Source organism: Emydura macquarii, unplaced genomic scaffold (assembly GCF_026122565.2).
Source record: "Emydura macquarii macquarii isolate MOO-44397 ecotype Brisbane River unplaced genomic scaffold, CSIRO-AGI_Emac_v2 contig_2205, whole genome shotgun sequence".
Classification (NCBI taxonomy): domain Eukaryota; kingdom Metazoa; phylum Chordata; order Testudines; family Chelidae; genus Emydura; species Emydura macquarii.
Genome location: NW_027132342.1, coordinates 27,916,737 through 27,939,414, shown reverse-complemented (window position 1 = coordinate 27,939,414; position 22,678 = coordinate 27,916,737). Strand labels below are relative to the sequence as shown.

At 39.8% G+C, this 22,678-nt stretch overlaps 1 long non-coding RNA gene across 1 annotated transcript in view; it reads right to left on the bottom strand.

Moving 5' to 3' along the window:
• Window positions 1–19,800, bottom strand: part of LOC137160527 (uncharacterized) — a 74,218-nt gene extending 54,418 nt beyond the window's left edge. The window contains exon 1 of the long non-coding RNA XR_010921905.1: window positions 19,700–19,800. This is a non-coding gene — a long non-coding RNA (uncharacterized lncRNA). The remainder of the gene's footprint in view (window positions 1–19,699) is intronic.
• Between the last annotated feature and the right edge of the window lie 2,878 nt (window positions 19,801–22,678).

The window sequence follows — 22,678 nt, the reverse complement described above, 5'->3', positions numbered from 1 at the left end:
ATCATCCTGAATGCAGATTTGCTTGGCTAATCTACACTTTTGGATTAAGATCCTGATCCTGCAGAGATTTACACACATGCTTAATTTTCCTCATTTGGATAGTCCCACTGACTTCAGTGAAGTTAAACACAAGCATAAGTCTTTGAAGGATCGGAGCCTAGATTCCCTGCTGATGTTATCACAGGAGGATGTGAGAGAGATCTGGGATTACACACTCTCTTTCCTAGAGATTAGGCAGTCCCAATTCTCCCAATAGAAAAATCCTTCGTCCACCCCCTGCTGATTCATGGACACAAAGTGACGGAAAGAAGCTGGGTGAAAATCACTAAAGGTATGTCTAAGATGCAGCCGGGAGCGAGCCTCCCAGTCCAGCTACGTCTGCTCAAACTAGTGTGCTAAAAATGGCAACGTGGCCTGTGGCTCAGGCTAGCCAGCCAAGTACATAACTAATAGTCGGGGAGGCTTATCCATGGGTGGCTAGCTCATGCCGCTGCCCATACTGTAAAAGCCATGCTGCTACTTTTAGTGCACCGGCTCAAGCAAAGCTAGCGTCTATCTACCCACCCATGCTGGGAGGCTGCAGTGGAGACTTACCCTAAGGCTTCACAGGCCAAGGCCAGGCTGTAGAGAGAAGGTTAGAGAAAGCAAATGCACAATGAGCAATTCTTGGAGATAATTCTGTCTTTGGAGTATACAAGTAGAGAGAATGCCTTTGGCAGCAGAGAAGAGAGTACACTCAGGTGTGGTTCCTATACTTCCTTTGTGGAGGCATAATGTGTGGTCCCCTCCCTTACAAGCTTAATTCCTTTGGATAGACTTTTATTTCTGAACTTCCCATGCCCAGTGTACAAAGGGAAGGAGGGCATCTTACAGTCTCACCACCCCTTTGTGCAACCACACAGGACCAGCCACAATTTCACGCTAGTGGTGTGAAGGCCTAAATTAGGTTTCTTAGAATACAGAAATGATAGCTAAAAAAAAAAAAAAAATCCAAGGGCAAGCATTACTAGTAACTGGGCTCACCAAACTAATCAGATATTCAGAAGAGAGCAGGATCAGTTAAGAAAATAGCGAATTCATCTTGTTGAAATCATGACAGCAATATCAGCAGAAAAAACAGAGAGAACATGAACAGAGTGAGACAAGAGATGACAACATGTCAGAAAGGGAAAAAGCAGCATGTTGAATGGCATCCACACAGCAAGAAGAAAGCTTTCAAATCTTCCTAATCTTCTTTAATTAAAAATGTTTAGGTTAAGACAAAAAATTGTTCAATGATGTATTTAATGAAATACACGCGTGCGCACACAAAATTTTGAGAACTAACCTCACCATTTAAAGAAATCCTATGAAAAATTATCCTAATTTTTCACCTAGTTCTTCTGGTCATTCATTTCTGCATTTTCACTGGTGTGAGAACCAGTGGACTGGGAAGAAGACTCTTAAAGTAGATAATCTAACATTTCAGGGCCTTCGAGGAATAAGAACGTAATTTAACTGAACATGAATTTTTGGACAGAATGGGCTAAAAACTTTCCACAGAGATTATATTGGAAGAAAGACTATCTGAAGTCAGCCCTATTGTAGATTTCCACCCCCACCACTGATAGTGGGAAATCAGCTATCATAGACTATATGGCTCAGATGAACCATAGCTGAGATAGAATTCTTAACTAACCTAGAAACCAGGTGCCTGACAAACAGACGTAAATGAAATCAGACCCTAGGAGATCAATTTTATTTATTCTTTTATTTTTAAAATCAGATTGACTAATGTAGAGTTTGCAGCAAAGGAGTGTAAGGCAAACAAATAAATCAGTAATCTCATATCAAATTATTAATATAAATAGCTCCAAAGTTGCAGACTTGGAACCTGGAGTGGAACAAAATGGAACTTTGAATGAGATCAAGTTATAATGCAGAAATGGAAAACTGGATTATGAAAGAACTTCAGAGAACAGAGTCACATAATCCCAGGTGGAGACTGTGACAAACTGAGTGTGTTGCCTCAGCAACCCATGATGTCAAAAGAATCAATTACTGCATTAACAAAGTTAAGGATTGAAGGTAGAGAAAGACTGATAAAAATGCAAATTGAAATGGCCAAAAATCTGCAGAGGACAAGCAATGGGAGACACCCAGAAAGCCATAATGCCAGGAGGTTAGATAGTGAATCAGGAGAATGATGAATGACAATGAGCCTTTGAAAAATGTGATGAAAATACTTATACAGAGCTGCACACAAATGACATTAAAGTGCCAGGACAGGAACAAGGAAAAAAGCTAAACCCATCACTGCTACCCTGCAATTTAAGGGAATGTGAATATGGTGGTTATTTTTCCCTGCTCAAAACACTGGGAATAATATGGCCAAGAGATGACCACATCTCCATCAACACAGACATAAGAGTAGTTGAAACAAAAAAAGAATGAGATAACTAGGACAATGCACAAAAAACACATCACTAAGGGGAATGTAGCCAACTATGATATGTTCTTCAATCTCCAGAAAGTGGCTGTGAAAAGAACATCCCCCAGGGACTACAGAAAAGCCTGTACTCCCTTCTGGTTATCAGACATGGAGGCACTCCTAAAGGAGTACAGGACAACAGGTAACCTTGTTACTGCAACCATGGTGTTATACAAGGCTACAATCCAGAACAACTCAGATATTTTGAGAAATCCTCATGCCTGAGTCTGGTATCTCAGAAGGTGACATTCAGACCCTTCTTGCATGGTGGTTACTCCAGTGGAATGTGGAGACAGCTGGTTTTTGAGGATTCAATCGGAGTTGCCATAACCAACAGTACTCCTCCAGTTTTTTCAGATCTTCTGTCAGGATTCATGCCGCTTGGGTGAAACTGCTTGTTTGGATGGCAAACGCAAGATCATCTGCACGTCCAAATTTCCATGACTGGGTTAATGGCATATCACAGATATAAATATTTTTAAAAAGTGAGGGTGCCAGGATGGATCCCTGTGGGTGCGTGTTGTTCACTAGATGAGGTCTGCTGGTCTGTTCTATTAGATGTACTCAAAACTTGTGGTTCATGAGTGTAACTGTCAGGAGGCACGATGTTGTTCTGCAGCACACTATTTTCAACGCTTTCAGTAGCAGGCCATGCCATCAATACATGTTGGATGTTGAGGACAACTCCTAAAGGCGGCTGCTGTTTTGAACCTGTGTTCATAGCTGGCTTTGTTGTGGGTCATCAGTGCGCTTATCTGATCGCAGGTGCTTCATATCAGTCTGAACCTAGATTGCTTTTTAGGGATGTAGTCCTCAGAGATGGGGGTAAGCCTCTGGAGTAACATTCTTTCCAAGAGCTTGTATGTTACACATAGTAATGATATTGCCTGGTTTGTTTTTTTTTTGGATCATGGGCTACTTTCCCCCAATTTGAGGATGGCGATGACCTTTGCCTGTTGCCATACCTTGGGTATCTGGCCAAAGACATGCACATTGACAAAGAAGTGCATTAACCAGTTGTGGCCATGCTCATATAGGTTTTACAGACATTTTGGGAAGATGCCATCTGAGCCTGCAGCCTTGCCAACTTTGGTAAATTATCGCCTTGTCCACTTCTCCAATCAATGGCTTTGATAGAGTCGATGTTGCTGGGAAGTCAGATAGGAAGCAATGAAGCTCTTTCACTTTCCTTTTGTGATGACCCTGTATTTTGAATTTGCAAGGTGATGGCATCAAACTGTGACATGTTGGCAATCTGCATTGGGGAAGGATAGCACCACCAAGATTGAGGAGAAACCTCCAGGTTTTCCTGCCTGCGTGGGTGAAATCTAGGGTCTGCATAGCTTTTGACTAGCAGAGCTCAGTGATTCTAGGAATATCTGACAGACTGCTGTCAAGATAAAGGCCAAGAACCATATAATCCACAAACTAGCCCGGACCAGTTGGGGAACAGATGCTAACACTCTGCAGACAGCCACCTTGGCAGCAGCTGAATATTGTGCACCAGTATGGGCAGGTGGCTCATGTACAATACCTGTTGATGTGTAATTGAATATTCATTTAAAAGTTATCACAGGAGTGTTGAAGTCAACACCAACCGTTTGGCTCTGTCCTCACACATCTCTTCAAAGGGATGGTGGTAAGATAAGCAGCAAGAATACAACTTTACAATAATGAATCCAGACTTGCCCATCTTTGAAGATCTCCAACTACCCAATATGCTGCCTTCAGTACAGGAACCCCTACTGGTTAATGGCCATAGTTCTCAAAACCTCAGGACTGTCACCAAAAGACAAGAAGCAGAGAGGCTGTGTGAAAACAGTGGGGTCAAGAATCAACATCTGATCATGGATCCTACAGACCAGCCACCTGGCTTCTCCATGTCATGCAAGTTATGGATCACAGCAAACTGCATCAGAAACTCAGAGAGGCATTGCCATTACCATCTACACAATGGAAAATGAAGGACTGGCCGATAGATAAATGTGGAGAATACATCCAAACCATAAAATATCTAGTGCCTGCTCAGCAATTTCTCTTGAGGGCAGCATAGACTTATTCCATGTCACTGAAAGCCATATAGAGTGGATGACAAACTTGAACAATGACCTTTAATATTGCTTTTTAAGTTGCCATAAGAAGGAAGAAGCAGTGGCGGAGCCAATAGAGGACAGAGGGGGCAGTCACACACCCTGACACCCTTTAGGTGTACGTATAGTGTCTTTTCAAGCATATTTTTCTCTTGAAAAATGGTCACCAATGACTCATCACCAATGGTCTCTCATTCCCCTTAATTACAAAATGTGGCTCCGCTACTGAGAAGATCCCACAAGTGCTTAGACACACAAAAATAAGAGGGCACGGGGGTCCTACGAATTCATCTGAACCTTGGAAAATAATCTGTTTTAATGCATTTTGAGTTTGGTGAGAGAATTCAGCAAGGGGTCATTATTATTTTGTCTAAACCTGTTGTAGACATCTTCTAATGGCAAAAAGCCATGCAGCTGCCACTTCTACCAAACATCAAATCAAAACAGAAGAAAAATGAAAGGCAGGTATAGGGCTGCCACTTTGTTCTCTGGAGAACGAGAGAGAGGACGACACATAAAAAAAAACAGAAAAGCAAATCACAATGACCACCCCAACCCCAGGATATAAAGAGAAAAGCAGTTTTGAAACGGGCAGCAAATCTGAAAGAAAAAAAAAAAAGTTTAAAAACAGCAACCACCAATAAAGGGACAATATAAATAATAGCTTCAAGACCAAAGTCTAGAGATTAGCAGAGCAATCAAGGAGTGCAAGTAACAAACAGCTTTAACTCTTTGAAACAGTCCGGCAACCAACCGAACACTTCAGAAAAAAAGATTTAGAAAACAAGCATTATGAAAGGAGGACTCTGATTGATTGACAATGATAGCTATAGATCTATACTGGTTGGGATTTGTTAGTAAGTGTCAATTTCGTAAAAGCAACTACACATTTTCAGAATAGCAGGTCATAGCAAACACAGCAGAATTTTTCTGCCCGGTCATAGGTGCTGGAACTCAGAGTATGAAAGATGCTGCTGCACCCCCTGGCTTGAAGTTATTTCCATCATATGCAGGGTTTACAATTTGGTTCAATGTCTCTCAGCACTCCCACTATACAAATTGTTACAGCATCCCTGTACCCACCCAACCCCAACTGGCATACCAAATATGGCTGTTTCCACTTGTCAGCAAAGTTTTGATATTGTAATATTGTAGTGAAGTCTCATCACTTTTACTTTAGAAAATATACTGCAGAACTCCTGTGGAATACTATTAAACATTATCATAAAGTAAAATTAAACTGAATTTGTCATCTAAATGGTGAAAATATTTACTGCCTAATTAGACTTACTGACTAATTAGCAAACTTCAGTATTTTGCAATGAGTCGCCTTGTCATTCATGAGAATTAGTGAGGCTTCACTGCCTAAGAATTGTACTGACAATCAGAGATTTGTGATCTTGGAGCTGAAGCGTCACAACACACCTGGGGCGGGTCTAACATTCATATAACATTGGTGGGATAGCTAAACTTACTATCCACTGCCTTGCAATTTAATGTAATATCATTGAAATAATTCAGCAGTAGGAACAGGATGACTGGACAGACAAAAGCTTACACACTAATATGTAGGAATTTAATTCAACTGTAAAAAACTGAACAAAACAAAACAATTTCTGCAAAGTAACAAAAAAAGTCAGTGTCATCCCCTGCTTCCCAAAAATCAATGTTTTGCATGGCATGGACTTTAATTATACCTCTTGAGTGTTCTTTACTACAAGAGCTATCCCTAATTAACATCCATCCTACAGAAGTGTGCTGTTGTCTCCCTTTTATTAAATGTCAAACCCATATCCTGAAAACACCATACATGTGCGTAATCTCAAACAGGTAAGCAATCCCACTGAAGTTATTAGAAATATTAAGTGCACGAAGATCAGCACATGCTTCATTAAGCGTTTGCAGGATCATGGCTTAAATTATTAACATCATAAATGTTAATTTAACTGAGGATTGAAAATTTTAATTTATGCTAAAAGAATAAATCCTACATCATTGTAAACATCCAGAATGAATAAGGTTATTGTATTTGGTCTGTATGTTCTCCTCCTATTTTGGAACTTTGTTTCTTATTGTGTCCCACGTCCAGGCCTTGGCAGACTGAGAAGGAAGTCTGGATATATTTTTGTTTTCACTGAGTCAGGCCACAAGCTGTCACTGCGGAGCGGAAACCAATGAAAATTACATGACCAATGGGATTTCTGGCAAATATATATTTGTTTAAGTTTGCCCAAGTAGGGTGGCTCTAACAAGGAAGCCCTCTTGCTTCATTTAGCATTTCTAGAACAGAATCTGTAAGGTTAACATGTTAAGACAGTAGAACTTGATGAATCCACTTCCCCTTGGGCACACCACTTCCATTCAGCAGAGAAAATAATACCCCACCTACAGCAGCTTGCCCAGAAACCCAGAGGCTACAAAGCAACAAGCCTCTGTCTCTTCTCCCTATCCTTAGGACTGACATTGCCTTGTTGCTGAATAGGCTGGTGGGAAGAGTTCAATGCAGGGTTTGCACTTTCCCAGCCATTAGCCAGCTGCCACTGCATTTCATTATCTTAGGCAGGAGGGGGATGTGGGGGCATATACATCAAAGACAGTTCCAAACAGCGTGATGGTGTGGAAGTAACTGAGCCTGGTCAACATTGTAAGTTGCAGGGTTTGGTTTCTTTGTTTGTTTGGGGAGGGGGGAGGGGTTTCATACACATGATGCCATCTGGCACACTAACTGCAAAGGCCAGCTGTTAAAAAAAAGAAAAATCCTGCATGCCTTACTTTGTTTATTGGTGTAACAGTTAATCCTGATAAACAGAAAGGCCTTGAAGCAACGACCTACTCTTAGGCATATCTACTGTTTTGTAAAATAAGAACTGTAAAGAGCTAGGAAAAAACAAAAGTTGTGCACAGGATTTCATGCAAAAACAAAAGTAAGGAGACCATGAAAAATAGCCTTTAGTTGGCTTTTTGTTTGCTTTATTTGCTGGCTGTGACAAAAAGAAAGGAGTTGAAAACGTTTTTCACCCTTTTAAAGAAGCTGCCTGCAAACCAAAATAGGAAGTGGGCTTTCAACAACACTGTCTAGGACCATTGTTCATCTGTTTCAGTGGACTTCATTTTTTGCCCCACTCCTAATAATATTTTTCTTTTAATTACAAAATCCCATATACTTTAGCAAGTCATCTATGCTTGTCCAAATGCACTTGGAACCTGCTTTCCATTAACAGAAATGTCTAATTAATGATTTCATAAACGGTCTTACATTAAAAGGAAAAAAAGAAAACCTCACTGAACATTACAGACTATTAATTAAGGTCTTAAATAGAAGTTGTCTGTACTGGGATTATTAGAACTGAGCTATCTTGTATTTCAAATAAACTCCAGCTAATTTTATAACTTTCAATTTACAGTGTATTCTGACCACCAAAATGCAGCACTCAAGCTTTTTTTCTTGACAAGAAGGGCTCTGAACTGCCACAGCTAAATATTGTGGTATATTCTTTGGCCAACAGTTTATTTTATAACCGCTTTCCCTTACTCAATTAACTCAAGGCTTGCAAGACAACAACAAACAACAACAACAGTCATTTGATTGTTACAAATAAGATGGAAAAGAGAATCACATGCCAAAGAAATGACTTGAAAAATGGATCAGCTTGAAACATCATCTATAAAATATGATGCACATATTTCAGCTTTTTTAGTGAAATATTAAGACTGCTTGCTACAGAGAGTACATCTTTGTGGTTCTGGGTACTAATTTAGAAGACCCTGATCTTGCAAGCTGATCCACATGGACAAAACCCCAGTACTCTTACAGATTTCAACAGGGGTCTGTCTCGGCAGATCAGTTTACAATATCATGACCTCAGGATCCAGTTCTGCAGCCCTTAGTAAGGCAAAATCTCCACTGACTTCACCTGTGTGAATAAGGGCTGCAGCAGCATTGGGCCTTTGAACTGTTTCTGTAATCTCTTGTTGTTTTGTACTTACTGTAACTACCTGTAGCTGCAATATATCTTCCGGTAAGGTAACAGCTAGATAGATTGCTATCTCAGACTTATTTAGAAATTGTGCTCAGAGAAATGAAGTCGCTGGCAGCCAACATTAAAAACAGAACTCTCTGACCTTGACTCTTCTCAATACAATAGCTCTTTTCCTGCTGTTTTCTGAGCAGTAGTGGGGGGGGGGGGGAGAAGAGGGGGGAAGGGGAGGAGGAGGAGGAGAGAGGGGGCATCAAATAGTATGACAGACACATTCCACTAAAAGGATAAAAAAAAATGTTTTATTACTATGCAAATATTTTAATCAAGCATGAAGACAGGAGGCTACTGCTGTAAAATGCATAAGAAGTTGATTTATATTGAATATACCCTCTTCCTTCTCCTGTATAGCATGGAGAAAAAAGAAGGAGCAGAGGGTTTCCTGAGTTTTTGCAATTTTCCGGGGAAATATGTTCCCCTTCCCTTACTTCTCCATAGCAGAGAAACCAAAGGCATGTGGTAATAAGTTGTTAATTGCATTTAAAATTAAAGTGAATCTTAAAATCTCTGCTCTGCCTTTCCTCCTATTCTCTGGCTTTGTGCCTAATTCTTCTCACTTTTAGAATCTGGTGGGCATCCTTTGGTGGGTAGAAGTCAGAGTGCTTTGGTCCAAAGGAAAGGGTGGAGGAAGGAGAACAGTCTCAAGTAAATAAGCTGTTCACTCTGTTTTGTTTATGTATTTATTTTAAGAAATCATGGACAAGTAGGTAGGTGCAGTATATCACGGCATCCACCAGGCAGATTTGTGCCATGCTTAGCATTTCCTAGGCAGATCACACAAGCTGTAAGTAGACATGGTAGCATTAGACTTCTGGGGGACACATTTTTACATGAATGAACTGGACAAACTGTTCAAGAACAATATGATGAATGCAAACAGGCTTTCCTTCAACATAAGGCAACCAGAGAACATCATTCAGTGTATTTTGTCTCCTCAGTGAGCATTTATTCCTGGGCTGCAAGGAGAACATCACAGATTGAGCTTCCCTCTGTTCCACCTGCAGAGCCAATTCCTCAGCTTGCGTAAGCCAGCGCAGTTCAGTTGACTACAGTACAGCTATCCCGTTTTTCACCAGCTGAGGATCCAGCTCCATTTGGCCATTAACACCAGGCCACAGCCCACCTCCGGGATAGCATACAACTATATATTTTGGAAGATATCAGGACAGAATACTGGGCAGCTAACATGCCTGTTCTGGAGTACGGAAGATTCACAAGGAAGGAAAAAAACAAAAAAGATACACACAGGTAATATTAAATCCCAGAGACCCCTTCGCATCTGCTACTGCACAGACTAGGGAAGAGAGCCCAGAGCAGCCTGAATCCAGAAGTGGACTGTACTGCTCAGGGGAGGAGGGTACCATATGCTAGCTAGATAGAAGCATTGGATTTGGGGACATGCATTCCTTCGGGCGTATGTGGACCCACAGCCAATTTAAAAGAGGGCAGAAGAGGCAAATTCTATCCTCCACCATCAAGTATTAGGAGGCAACTCCACAAGTTAATAATATTCTGGGACAGATGCTCAGCTGACATAAACCTGGGTAACTCTAGTGACTTCAATGGAGCTATGCCAAGTAATGACAGCTGAGGACCTCTCCCCTCAGAGTTTTCGGTCCATCTGCAGGCTCTCCACCTGAAAGAACATGGCATTGAATTTTTTTAGTTCAACATTGTTGGACACTGCATGCCTGACTGCAGGTGCACAGGAGAGTAAAATTTCCTCCACGCCTGAGTGGCTGTTTTAGGGATCCTTCTCATTGCCAGCTTGTTTGTAACAGACAAGCTATTTTAGTATTAGCAGTGGATGGTGGGAGAGAGAGCTGGGCCTGGGGGCTCAATACTTCCTCTCTGTCAGCAGGTAGCTAGGTAAGCTGTGGCGATAAAGAAAGTAAGCTGTATCCTTTCCAGGGCGGCAATAAGTTATTTCCCTCCATGAACAAAGGGCTGAGCTAGGAAGAAATTGTGGTTCTTTGGGTCACTGGTCAACCTACTCACCACCTCTTGCTCAGAGCTGAGCCTTATGGCTCAACCAAGCTCTTAGTCTGATGCACACATCCCAAAAAAGAATCCACGCAACCCAGCTCATTCACAAAGGAAACATAATACAGCATCCCACACACAGGTATCCCCAGTGTATCAGAACGTTGCAAAATACCAGGAGAGAGATGACCAAGAAAAATAATGGCTCTTGTTGTTTTGGGTGGTGTCAAGTAAGAGTCCTTATCCAGCTCTGCCCCCTTTCCATTTTACTAACCACATTACTGTGAGTTTCTAACCTTTCCTGTAAACCACCAAAATGTTTTCAGGCAATGTCACCATTAGAAGAACACTCTTAACATCAGCACCTAATGAGTAATGACAATAAGTTGTAATGGCACACACAATTCAAGGAAACAAAAATAAAAACAGAGGATATGAATTCTATGGGGAACACACTCCATAATACACACTGTGGGTGGGATGCTTTGATTTCCTCAAACTATATAACAACTTCATAACGCTGCTACAAATTATTCCTTGCTAAGAGATTAGGGTATTAACTCCCACTCCACCTTCATGTTCTGTTTATACCAATTGGCAGTAGCATCAGATTTCTATTTCTTTTAGTTTGTGTGATTTTAATTTTTGACTTTTTAAAATACCAAACCAAGTTGTTGAAAGAATTAAATCACAATACAAAGTTACACTAATGTGGTGCTCCCAGGAAATGAAAGTGTTCAGTTCATCTTCAGCAAGACAGAAAATTAAGGATAAATCATAACATATTGATAAAAACAAGATTTTTCTTAAAACAATTTAAGAATATTTTAAGGTCTTCATCTTCTCATCAAGGTGCCTGCATTTTAGATTTTTTTTTCCCCCTTATTTTTTAGTCAGGCTCAATCCAAGACACCTCTTTCTTCATTATCTAAATATCTCTTCATAAGCATTTTCTCATTCATTTGTTCCAAAATGTGTATACATTTTGTATATAAATACACCTATAGACACACACACCCCTGTTTAAGGTTCTGGATCAAACTACAAACTACTACATCCTAGAATGAGAGGCACGGACCATAGCTGAAAATCATGTTGCACTGGCATATCCTGTACACAACGTATACAGTACACTCCTGTTTATCCAAATAGCCTGAGGGACAGACAAAAGTTTTGGATAACCAGGCAAACAGATAAGCAGAAAGTGCTCTTAACAAACATAGGACTACATGAGGGCACTGTGGATTCAGATAACTAAGATTTTCAGATAAAGGGAATTGGGATAACTAAAATTATATTGTATTTGCAAAATGTCAGACTATTACTTTGTAATTTAACAGTCTAGATCATTGCCCTGTCTAATGAGGACTATAAATCCCCTTTGATTTAGGAATGAAGAGATTTCGGAATATGCTTTTTAAAAACGAAAAAAACAAAAAAACAAAAAATCAATTCTCCTGTTCTAACAAAATACCTTACCTTTCATAATTTCTGAAATATTAGTAAGCTCCAAGTTTTCCAGGAACATTTTTCTGTGTGAAAATATTATTTACAGTATCCCTTTTAAAGTGAATTCTGAATGTAAAACATACTTCCTTTGCTCCATATGAAAGTGCCTGACCTTCCACAGGAGGATAAAGATATTAATTATAAAGTATTTCAAGACTGAATCTGATAGACAAACTGTGTTTTTTATCTTTCCTTTCAGGAGGCACACAAATTGGATACAAATTCAAAGATAGTTTAGTAAATTAGTGTTATACAGAAGAAAAGTGGTTCTCATCCAGGAGTACGCATATCCTTGGGGATACACAGAGATCTTCCAGGAGGTACATCAACTCATCTAGACATTTGCCAAGTTTTACAATAGGCTACATAAAAAGCACCAACAAAGTCAGTACAAACTAAAATTTCATACCAACAATGACTTGTTTATAATGCTGTATATATTATACTCTAAAATGTAAGTATAATATTTATATTCCACTTGATTTATTTATAATTATATTGTAAAAAATGAGAAAGTAAACAATTTTTCAGTAATAGTGTGCTGTGGACACTTTTGTATTTTTATGTCTGCTTTTGTAAGCAAGTAGTTTTTAAGTAAGGTGAAATCTGGGGGTACAAAAGACAAATCAGACTCCTGAAAGGGGTTCAGTAGTCTGCAGTAGAAGATGCTTAGTTACAAGCTAAATTTAGTTTGACAATGTTAAATAGAAATGAATAGATGCTACCCACAGGGAATACATACCTAGGATTCAACTGATTGACCTCATGTGATTGCTGTGCCACATAACTACAGTTGACAGTGCATTGATTTGGCAGTAAATAAGGTGGCCCGTTAAGGGAACAGCCTGGCAGACAGCAGTTCACCATGTTTGGCACATTCCAAGTCCCCATCACAATACTCATTTTGTATATACAGAGAAGAGAAAAAATAGTTCACTTATATGAAATTTTCACATATACAAAGGAAAAAAATACTAGCTACTGTTTTAAGGGACTAATTAATGCATAATATGCAAATGACATTACAGAGTTCTGATTACAATAATTGCTCTATACGAGGGATTTCATACTTAAAAATAGACAGATTATATTGTACACCTTGTTCTTGACCACCTTCTAGTCTAATTTTCACCCCAAATCTCTCAAGCCTAAAATTTCTCACGTTGACGTTAAAACAGTAGCATATAAACATATCAACTATAAGAAAAAAAAATCAAGAGGAGAAACCAGATTATCCTGCATTTTATGCTTCTCATGCAAAAACAGAGTTTACTTTGTTTTGTGCAAGCACATTTGCATCAATATTTTCATCATAAAGTTAAAGGGCTATATCTGACAGTTTACTCAGCTCTGTTGCACAAGAACCTATTTAAACGTTTGCTCAAGTCACACATGGTTTTAGTCACATACACAATAGCCTAAAGGCAAACAAAAGGCACAAGAGACAAGGAGGGCTTTATGTATCAAACTGAAAATAGTATTTTCCTGTGCTAATGCTACGTAAACAACACAGATCTGCAGGATATCACTTTAACCTGCTTTCTTTGAGAGAGATTAATTAATACTTAAAAACTACACTACCGGTGTCTGGAGGGGAAAATACACTAGTTTGTAGGTTAAAAGGTTGCATAAAGAAAATCTCTAACCATAGAGGATATATCATATATATTCTTTTGACATGGATTCATTTAAAACTGTTCCATAATGGCATCAAAAGGACACATATATATTCCTCTTATTGAATGTGATAGACACAGACACGTAAAATATTTGAAAGAATGGTTATCATAAGACATCACTAAATATGTAATGAAAGAACAATTATGGTGAAATTTACCTAATCACTCTGGCCCCATATAAAGCCCTATGCACCATTTGCCCCAATCCTTAAAGGCCTCATGTAGGCCCATTACACTGGGATCAACCATACCTTTAGGTGTTATCCTAAGTGATTGAGGGGTGGGGAGAAAAATCACAAGCCCAGATACTCAGCTGGTGAAAATCAACAGAGCCCCATTCATTTATGCCAGATGAGGATATAGACCATCGTGTCAAATAAAGAGGGTTCGCTTGTTTTTTGTAAACAGGTTTACCATTGATAGCAAGGGCAAGACTGTCTTCCCCTTCTAAATGCTGATGGGTTTGAGCTCAACATTTGAAGAATGAATACAAAGAAAAAACAACTGTAATTAGTATTTTTGTAATTAACAAAATCTATCTTGCAGTGAGTCTAAAACCGACACTATATAATAACACTGTGCTGTAATGCTTTTAATCTATAGATTTCAAAGCATTTTACAAAAGCAAGTAAGCATTATCATATACATTTTACAAACTGGGATACTGAGGCATAGAAAAATGAAGTGACTTGCCCAAGGTCACCCAGCAATCCAATGGCCAAGATGGGACTAGAACACAAGTCTCTTAAATCACAGTGCTCTATCCACTATGCCATCCTGTCTCCCTCAACTATGGGGCAGATCCTCAGCTGGTATGAATCTGCATCAGTTTACTAAAGTTCAATGGAGCTACATAGATGTATACCAGATAAGGATATGGCCCAGAACATTTAATCCTTCAAAGCCATGAGTAATACATTTTGGACTTGTGCCAATTTTGTTTTTTCAAGTGTTAACTGCTGAGGATCTGGACTTACTTGCTCCACATACATGAGAGATTAATGCAAAAAAGTAGCAGCTGTTCTAAGACCCCTGTCCAATCACATGCACACATGAGTTTAGAGGAAAGGATAGCTGGAGATGTGTTAGTTGGATGTTGGCATTCCCCTGGGCAGACAGCTTTTGCAGGACATATATCTAAGCTCTGTGCACACATATACACCCATTCCAAGTGAATATTAAATATTTTTACAAAGCATTTTTGCATTGTGTACTTTTCAAATGTTGTTATATAAATTGAAATTACTTCTCCTACTAAGATCACTATGTTTAATTGTCAAATTCTTCAGAGTTCCCTCACTTGTATGGAATAATATTTCCAAATTTAAAGAGGATAATAATTTATCGTATTTTGAAACAACAATACATCCACAGCAACTGCAACACCAAGCAAGCTATAATTTAATATGGCAGAGAAGTATTAGCAACAGTACAATCCTTGAGATATCACTATCGGGTTGGATCGATACTTTTTTTGGTTACTCGGATACAAAGAGATCGGAAGTCCCTTTATTTACTTTTGCACAAAATGTGCTGCCATTAGATTAACCGCAGATCACTCTGTCAATACAGAGCAAAAACGAGCTCACAGAAATTAAAACATCCACTCGGCTTTTGGGATACAGCATTAGAGAATGAAAACACAGACCTCTTGGAAGATAATGGCAAAACTCCCACTGACTTCAGTGGAACCAAGATTTCACCCTCCTTAAGCATTTTAAAGCAGTCCAAAAGATTTCTCCAGTTTGGTCACATTAACAGTCCTCATTCCCTTCAGGGCCTTAAGGAGAAACTATCATTTGTGGAACAACATTGGCTTTATGATTCTCCAATATTTGTAATGATATCATCATGTCATTTGAGTTACTTCCATATTCCAGAACACTTGCAAAGCATTTACAAAGAAGGCTGTAGCCCAGATTCTCCCTGGCATATCCGCTGCTTTGTATCTCACCTCTACCACAGAGTAGTCCTGAACCCTAAGTAACCAATCATAGAAGGATCACTCCAATGTACAAAAGTCCTCAGACAGTAAAAAGCTGGGTAATGACTCCAACCGACTGTCCCAATGCCATTCCGGGGTGGATGTAGTTCTATGGTAGAACTACAAATATATATTTTAAGATCAAGAGCAATAATAATGCACAGGCTTTCAGACCCCACATTTCCTGTCTTCAAGGACCTCACTGTCTGTGTAATGTAACTTTAGTCCATTTTAGAAAGTGCCAGGTTATCCACCTTCCTCACTCAAATCCCAATCCTGCTTTGTACATTGTGTTTATAGAGTTGGCCTGCCTCTCTTTTCCCATATGACATCTACTTGAGTTCAGGAAGGTGGACATAAGCATTTCATTTTTAACAATGCCATTATACCATCTCCTCTAAATTGGAGCTTTTATAAATAATCATTCTGTACAGCTACTGATAAGAGAAGCCAGCTCCATACAGTAAGATGTTTGTGGAAATATTTCTTAAAGAAATGCTGGTCACCCCTATTTTAAAAGTATGGTTTTTCTGGGAGGTGTCTCATAGTACAGAAATAGTACTGGAAGCATTCCCACTTTAATGGATCATTATAGACTTGATAGAGAGTTTCTAAATGTGTATGCAGCACTCATGTTAACACACAAGAGTTCTCCCTACGTAAGAAGGTGATAATAGATCCTGTGATATTCCTGTGCTTTATTTAAAGTATTGTTCCCTGGGATAGCTGCACCAGGCACATGTTGTGAGGAACATGGGGGAAAAAAATAGTTTACATGGTCACAAAAGGAACATTACATCAGAGCTGACCAACACAGAGAATAGTACAGCCTCTTAATACTCACAATATCCAGTCAAACTGAGAACACACTAAAAATACTGAAATAGCATGGAATACCATCATAGTAATTGATTCATAGAGTTTAAGCCAAGAAAGGACCATCTTGTCTGACCTCCTGTATCTCACAGGCCATTAAATTTCACATAGTTACCCCTGTACTGAACCCAATAACTTGTGTTTGGCCAAAGCAGTTCTTCCAGAAATGCATCCAGCTTTGATTGGAAGGCATCAAGAGATGGAGAATCCCCACTTTACTTGGTAATTTGTTACAATGGTTAATCACCCTCACTGCTAAGAATCTGGGCCTTATTTCCATGTGTAATTTATCTGGCGTCAGCGTCCAGCCATTGTTTCTTGTTATGCATTACTTTGCAAGATTAAAGTATCATTAGTACCCAGCATTTTCTCACTGTGAAGATACTTCTGCACTATAATCAAATCATTCCTCAAACATTCTGATAAATGAAATAGCTCTTTAAGTTTCTCACTATAACTCCAGCCTTCAAATTATTTGTTGGGGCTCTTTTCTGCACCCTCTCCAATTTTCAATAAACTTTTTCAAATGGGGACACCAGAACTGTATGCGGTATCCCAATATCTGTCTTATCAATGCCACATACAGAAGTCAAGTCACTTCCCTACTCCCCTCTTTATACCGCCAAGAATCACACTAGCCCTTTTCGCCAGAGAACCACACAGAACTCATGGTGAGTTGTTTGTCTACTATGACTGCTAAATCATTTTCAGAGTTGCTGTATTCCAGGGCACAGCAGGTGCCGGAACATTCTAAAGTGGCGTTCTGGCACTGTTCGGGGGAGCTGGAATGATGGAGGGGCACCTGCATAACGGGCAGGAACACCCATATCCTCACTCAACAGAGGAGCCCCTGCTGGAGATCCAGAGCTGTGAGGGGAGACCTCCTCCATTTCCCCCAGCCTTCTACAACTGAGAGGGGAGCTGCAGGACAGATACTGGGGCTCTCCATAGGGAGATAGGTGTGACCCGCATTTAGGGTGACCAAATAGCAAGTGTGAAAAATCGGGATGGGGCGGGGGGGGGCAATAGGTGCCTATATAAGACAAAACCCTGAATATTGCGACTGTCCCTATAAAATCGGGATGTCTGGTCACCCTACCTGCATTCCTTGTTCCTAGATGTATAGCTTTGCATGTGGCTATATTCAAAACACATGTTGTGTGAATTGGCCCAGCTTACCAAGCAATTCAGATCACTCCTTGTGACTGCCCTGTCCTCATCGTTATTTACCACCCTGCCAATCTTTGTCATCCACAAATTCTATATTTACTTCCAGATCATTGAATAGTGTTGGATTTAGCAGTGATCACTGCAGAACCTCACTGAAACCCCCCAATTCAGTGATGAATCCCCATTGAATTACTTTATTAAGATTTGAGAGTCAGTTCTTAATTCATTAATATGTGATTTATTGATATTGTATCGTGCTTAACATCACATAGGTATTAGTGCTAGAAAACCTCTGTGTATAGGAAGGTTTAGGGACTAATCCTGCTCCCTTTGAAATCAATTAGAGTTTTGCCATTAACTACATGAGAGTGGGAGCAGTACTTATGAGTAGTCCATTAAAAAAAATTAAGCTTGACTCTCTAATGTTGCCATTAGCCCAAGGAACTTTCATTTGCAATAATCAACAGTGTTCGTTCCCACTCATTTGGGAACACTTCGATCAATTTTACATAACTAAGTCACAACCAATCATTATAAAGGCTTCTACTGGATTTGACTCAAATGCTGCACTAGAATTTAGAGGCAGAGAAATCATACCAAAACTGAGTAGCAACTGATTCTGGCAGAAAATGGGTCTTTTATTCAAATTATATTTTCCAAAATATAGTTCCAGCATTTACACTGGATCATTTCATTGAGTTTGAACTAAGAATGTAAACACTGTAAAAGGTAAACAAATGATTTGTTTCCAATTTTATTAGGAACTTACAGTTAGAATAATTCCACCCAGATGGCAGCATTAATGTATTACAGCGCAGCGATAGAATAGTACAATGTATTTTATGCCGTTCCTGTCCTGAATTATCCACAGTCTCAAGTGAAGTGTGATATTTAACATTTCATTTTGCACTTCTGATGCAATAAAATTTGCAGCATAGAATGTACTGCAGATGAGCTAAAAAGAAGATGAAATAAGCAAAGGAAATGGAAAGAGCAATGTTGCCCCAATTACATTTTTAGATGAGAAATAGTACAGATAACTGCCACATATTTAAGCGTCAAGATGAGCCCACAGCATTTTCTTGATGCAGACAGATGCTCCACCATCATTGATCTTGAAGTTCTGCCTACCACTAAGTAGGCAGATAAGCAGCAACAGGAAGAAGCCTCTATATACAGTATATTAAAAGTAAGATAAGAGGGAGCTCACCACACCTAAAAGGACACATTCAATATACTATCTACTGCCCTCCTCCCCTTCCTGTGAGTCTCCCGGTCCTCCAATACAATGAATCTTGTTTCAGGAGATGCCAATTTAGCATAGGCAAGCATCCTGGATTAGTAACCCTAGAAAGAATTTAAACATATTGAAAGAGTATCAGGGTAAAACTGAAAAAATGTGGACCCACATTGTTACTTCAGGTACTTATTACCCTGTTTCTCATCTGAAATTTCAGTGCTGGAGCATTTTTTACAACCATTACTTTTCTGAACCCTGTGGTATAGGAAGAATATAGTGTCCTTTTGCACATAGGATATATGTAAATTAAAGGAGAACAATGATTGTGACATCTCTCATCAAAACAATGTAAATGTCTCCCACTCCATCTATAACATCACTTAACGTTTAGATAACTGTCCTCAGAAGTAGATCTCAAAGTGCTTTACAAAATGTGGGTAAACATCATTTCCATTTTACAGATAGCAAAACTAAGGTTACATGGTTTACTGAAGACCACACAGCAAATCAATAGCAGAGCTGGAATAGAAACCAAGTCTCCTGACTGCTAGCGCAGTAGATTATCCATAAAACTACAGAGCACTATATACATTATCTTTTCAGTATGTAAACATGTGATTCTGCTCTGAAAAATGACTGTGTAAACATGGCAGCTACTTACTCAACAAGGTTGGTCTCTGTATGTATTCAGAATCAAATCCATTCACTTTAGTGGCTACAAATGTTTTCAGAGCTCTTTTTACTCCCCTAGGCCTGCAGGGCCAACCAAAAGCAACAGAGATTCTGTTTCACCTAATGCATCATCAGAATTGTTTACTAAGTGTTTATCAACTACACCTGTGAAAGCCCCACTGAATGGTTGCACAGGTGGGACTCAGGGCCTAATTTGGCTTGTAGGACAATTATTACTAATCATGATGATACATGAGATGGAGAAAGTCCATCTTGATATTTGAAGCCTGGGCAGCATTTGCATGACTGACAGTTAAAAAAACTCTCAGGATATTGAATATATTTAATACTATAGATTTAACCATTTGAGCAAGTCCCTTTTCAGAATAAAACTGCACTTTAAAATGTTTAATTTTATGCTCATTGGGCTAATTCTGTTGGCAATTAGACTGCTATAAATCGAATGACTTCAGCTGAATCACTTCAGATTTACACCAGACAGCAGATTTTGGTTCATTCTCTTTAGGTTGCTTTTATTTACATTATATTGATCATTGGAAAAAATAACTGAAGGAAGCACGGATTATCAAAAGAAATGTTAATTTCCTTGCAGCAACCAATTTACTGCCAGTAAAATTACAGAGTAAGTGTAAAATATTTCCAATCTTACCTATTCCCATACATGGACCACACTCAGTAGTAAGTCAATTCATGCCATTAAGCGTTCAATTTTTATATAACTCCTGTGTCAACTGACACCTCCAGATATCATCCAACCATTTTCATTTGCTTGCCAAATGGCAAGTGCCAATTTAAGAATTAATGTTCTCGTGCATAATCTGTACAGTGTTTTTAGCTGTTTCCTACCGTTTTCCAATTACCTTTGATGATGTCCAGTAGTCAGACTTGCATCTGAATCAAAGCATAGAAGGCAAATTTCTCATTCTAAATAAAAGATCTAACGTGGTAAATTTTCTTAAAGATTTGATTAGTATAAATTAGTACCTGGGGCCAAATCAGTCCTTTCCAGGGGAGTGTCCCACTATATATGACTTTTAGAGGGACAGGATGGGCAACCTACAAACAACATAGACCATCACCATGACAATCTGTGGGGAATTCTACTGCTAACCCTGTAGCTTTGAGGGCATCCACAGAAATAACCACCCACTGTTCACAGTGTTTCCTTGCCTCTTCCCACCCACATACACATGGCTAACTCAGGAAACATGTTGCTAGTAATTCCTCCTACTGCATCCACTCTATCTCCACCAGGTAGCATGCAGAGTATGCTGAGCAGAGCAAGGTGTTCCTCAGTTTCTTTTTCCTGTCTAACATCTCTCCCAACCCACAGAGCCCCAGTAAAAAGGGTTTTCACATTAAAAGGCCACCACAAGCTCTCAGGCAGAGGGAAACAGGTGGAGTTGCTATGCTTCCCTTCTTTTGCCGTTTTCAGGACTTTTAAAATTAATGTTACATGAGAAAAATTACTTAATTCAGAATACTAAGACAAGGACATTTGGAGAAGTTTCTCAGAAACTGCTAAAATCTTCTCTCTTTCATAGCAAGCAATTTAAAGTATTATGTAGTGTTCAGTATTTTAAGTAGCCTGAAAGGTTTTTGAAATTTTATCACACTGATGGATCCACACATTATTAAAAGGCAAAATCAACTGCAATGAATTGCCCAGAACAATTTCCATTCAAGATGGTTCTTTTGTTGAAATCATTAGCCCCGAGGCCCTTTGCTTCCAGTTTATATCAAAGCGCCCAGACGGAATTGCCATCTTGTAAATCACTGCAGCTCATCTCTTTTTCTATATATTGACTATGTGTCATCTGCAGCCCTCCATTGGATCCATGCGGTCTGCATCTACATCTGGAAAGCAGGCTGTGGAGAATCTAATCACTCAAGAACCTAATGCCAACAAATCAGCACTGGGATTTCTCTCCGACTTGCGTGACACATAGTGACAGTGGATGCAGTCAAACACATACCAAATTCAACGGGTGTAAAGATGGAAGTTAGGATTAACTACTGAACTGTGGATGCGTAAAATCAGTTTCACAAACTACCGCTGATGTCCCATTTAACAATTATATATCCTGACTGTTGCAAACAAAGCTTCACATTCATATAGGTAATTTGAAGCAGAAATGTGAAGCTTGAAAGACTCCTAGTGAGCACACTTAATTCAAAACTGAAATTTGTCAGGCTCACTAATGCAGGAGCCTGCGGCAACATGGCTAACAGTAAATGGAAACTGTCAAACAGACAAGAATGAGAGGGAGGCAACTCAGATGTTTTCAAACTGTGGGGTTTGCCTGCCGAGGAGGCAGGACGAGGTTGTCGGGGTGTATGAGGAGATGCTGTGAAGTAAAACATTCCCACATCCCTGCTACTTTCCGAGAAGCTGGCTGAGGTAGCGCCTCTCTGCAGGCAGCAGTGGTGGCAGCTGGTACACCCTGGAAGGTCACCGAGGAAGGGATTGGAGAGCGAGCCTGCCCCTGCAGTGCCTGTTCCTGCGCCACCCTGCCCACCACACCCCACCCCACACATGCCCTGGACGCGGGGCTGGTGGCAACAGGCAGTGGTCTGGGTGGGAGCAGAAGCAGCATGGAGGAAGTGGCTGAAGCCAGCAAGCAGAGTCACCAGGTGCACTCTGGTAGGGATGGTGACCTGGCTGCGAGAAGCAGGCTGGGAGAGTGAGAGCAATGGGAGTGGGACAAGGAGCCAAGAAGAGAGCTGGAGGGCAGAGGAGGAGGGGAGAAATAGGGGGTCATGGTTGGAACATGAATTTCCAAAGGTGGGCACAGCAAAAATAAAAGCTCTCATTCATCCCATTTTCCCAACACACCCAAAGTACAACATGAAGAAGTAGGACATACTCTGCATTGGCCCTCCCTGGAATGTGTGCATGAAATGGATGGTCAAACACCATCCCAAGAGCTAAGAACAAAGGGACTGC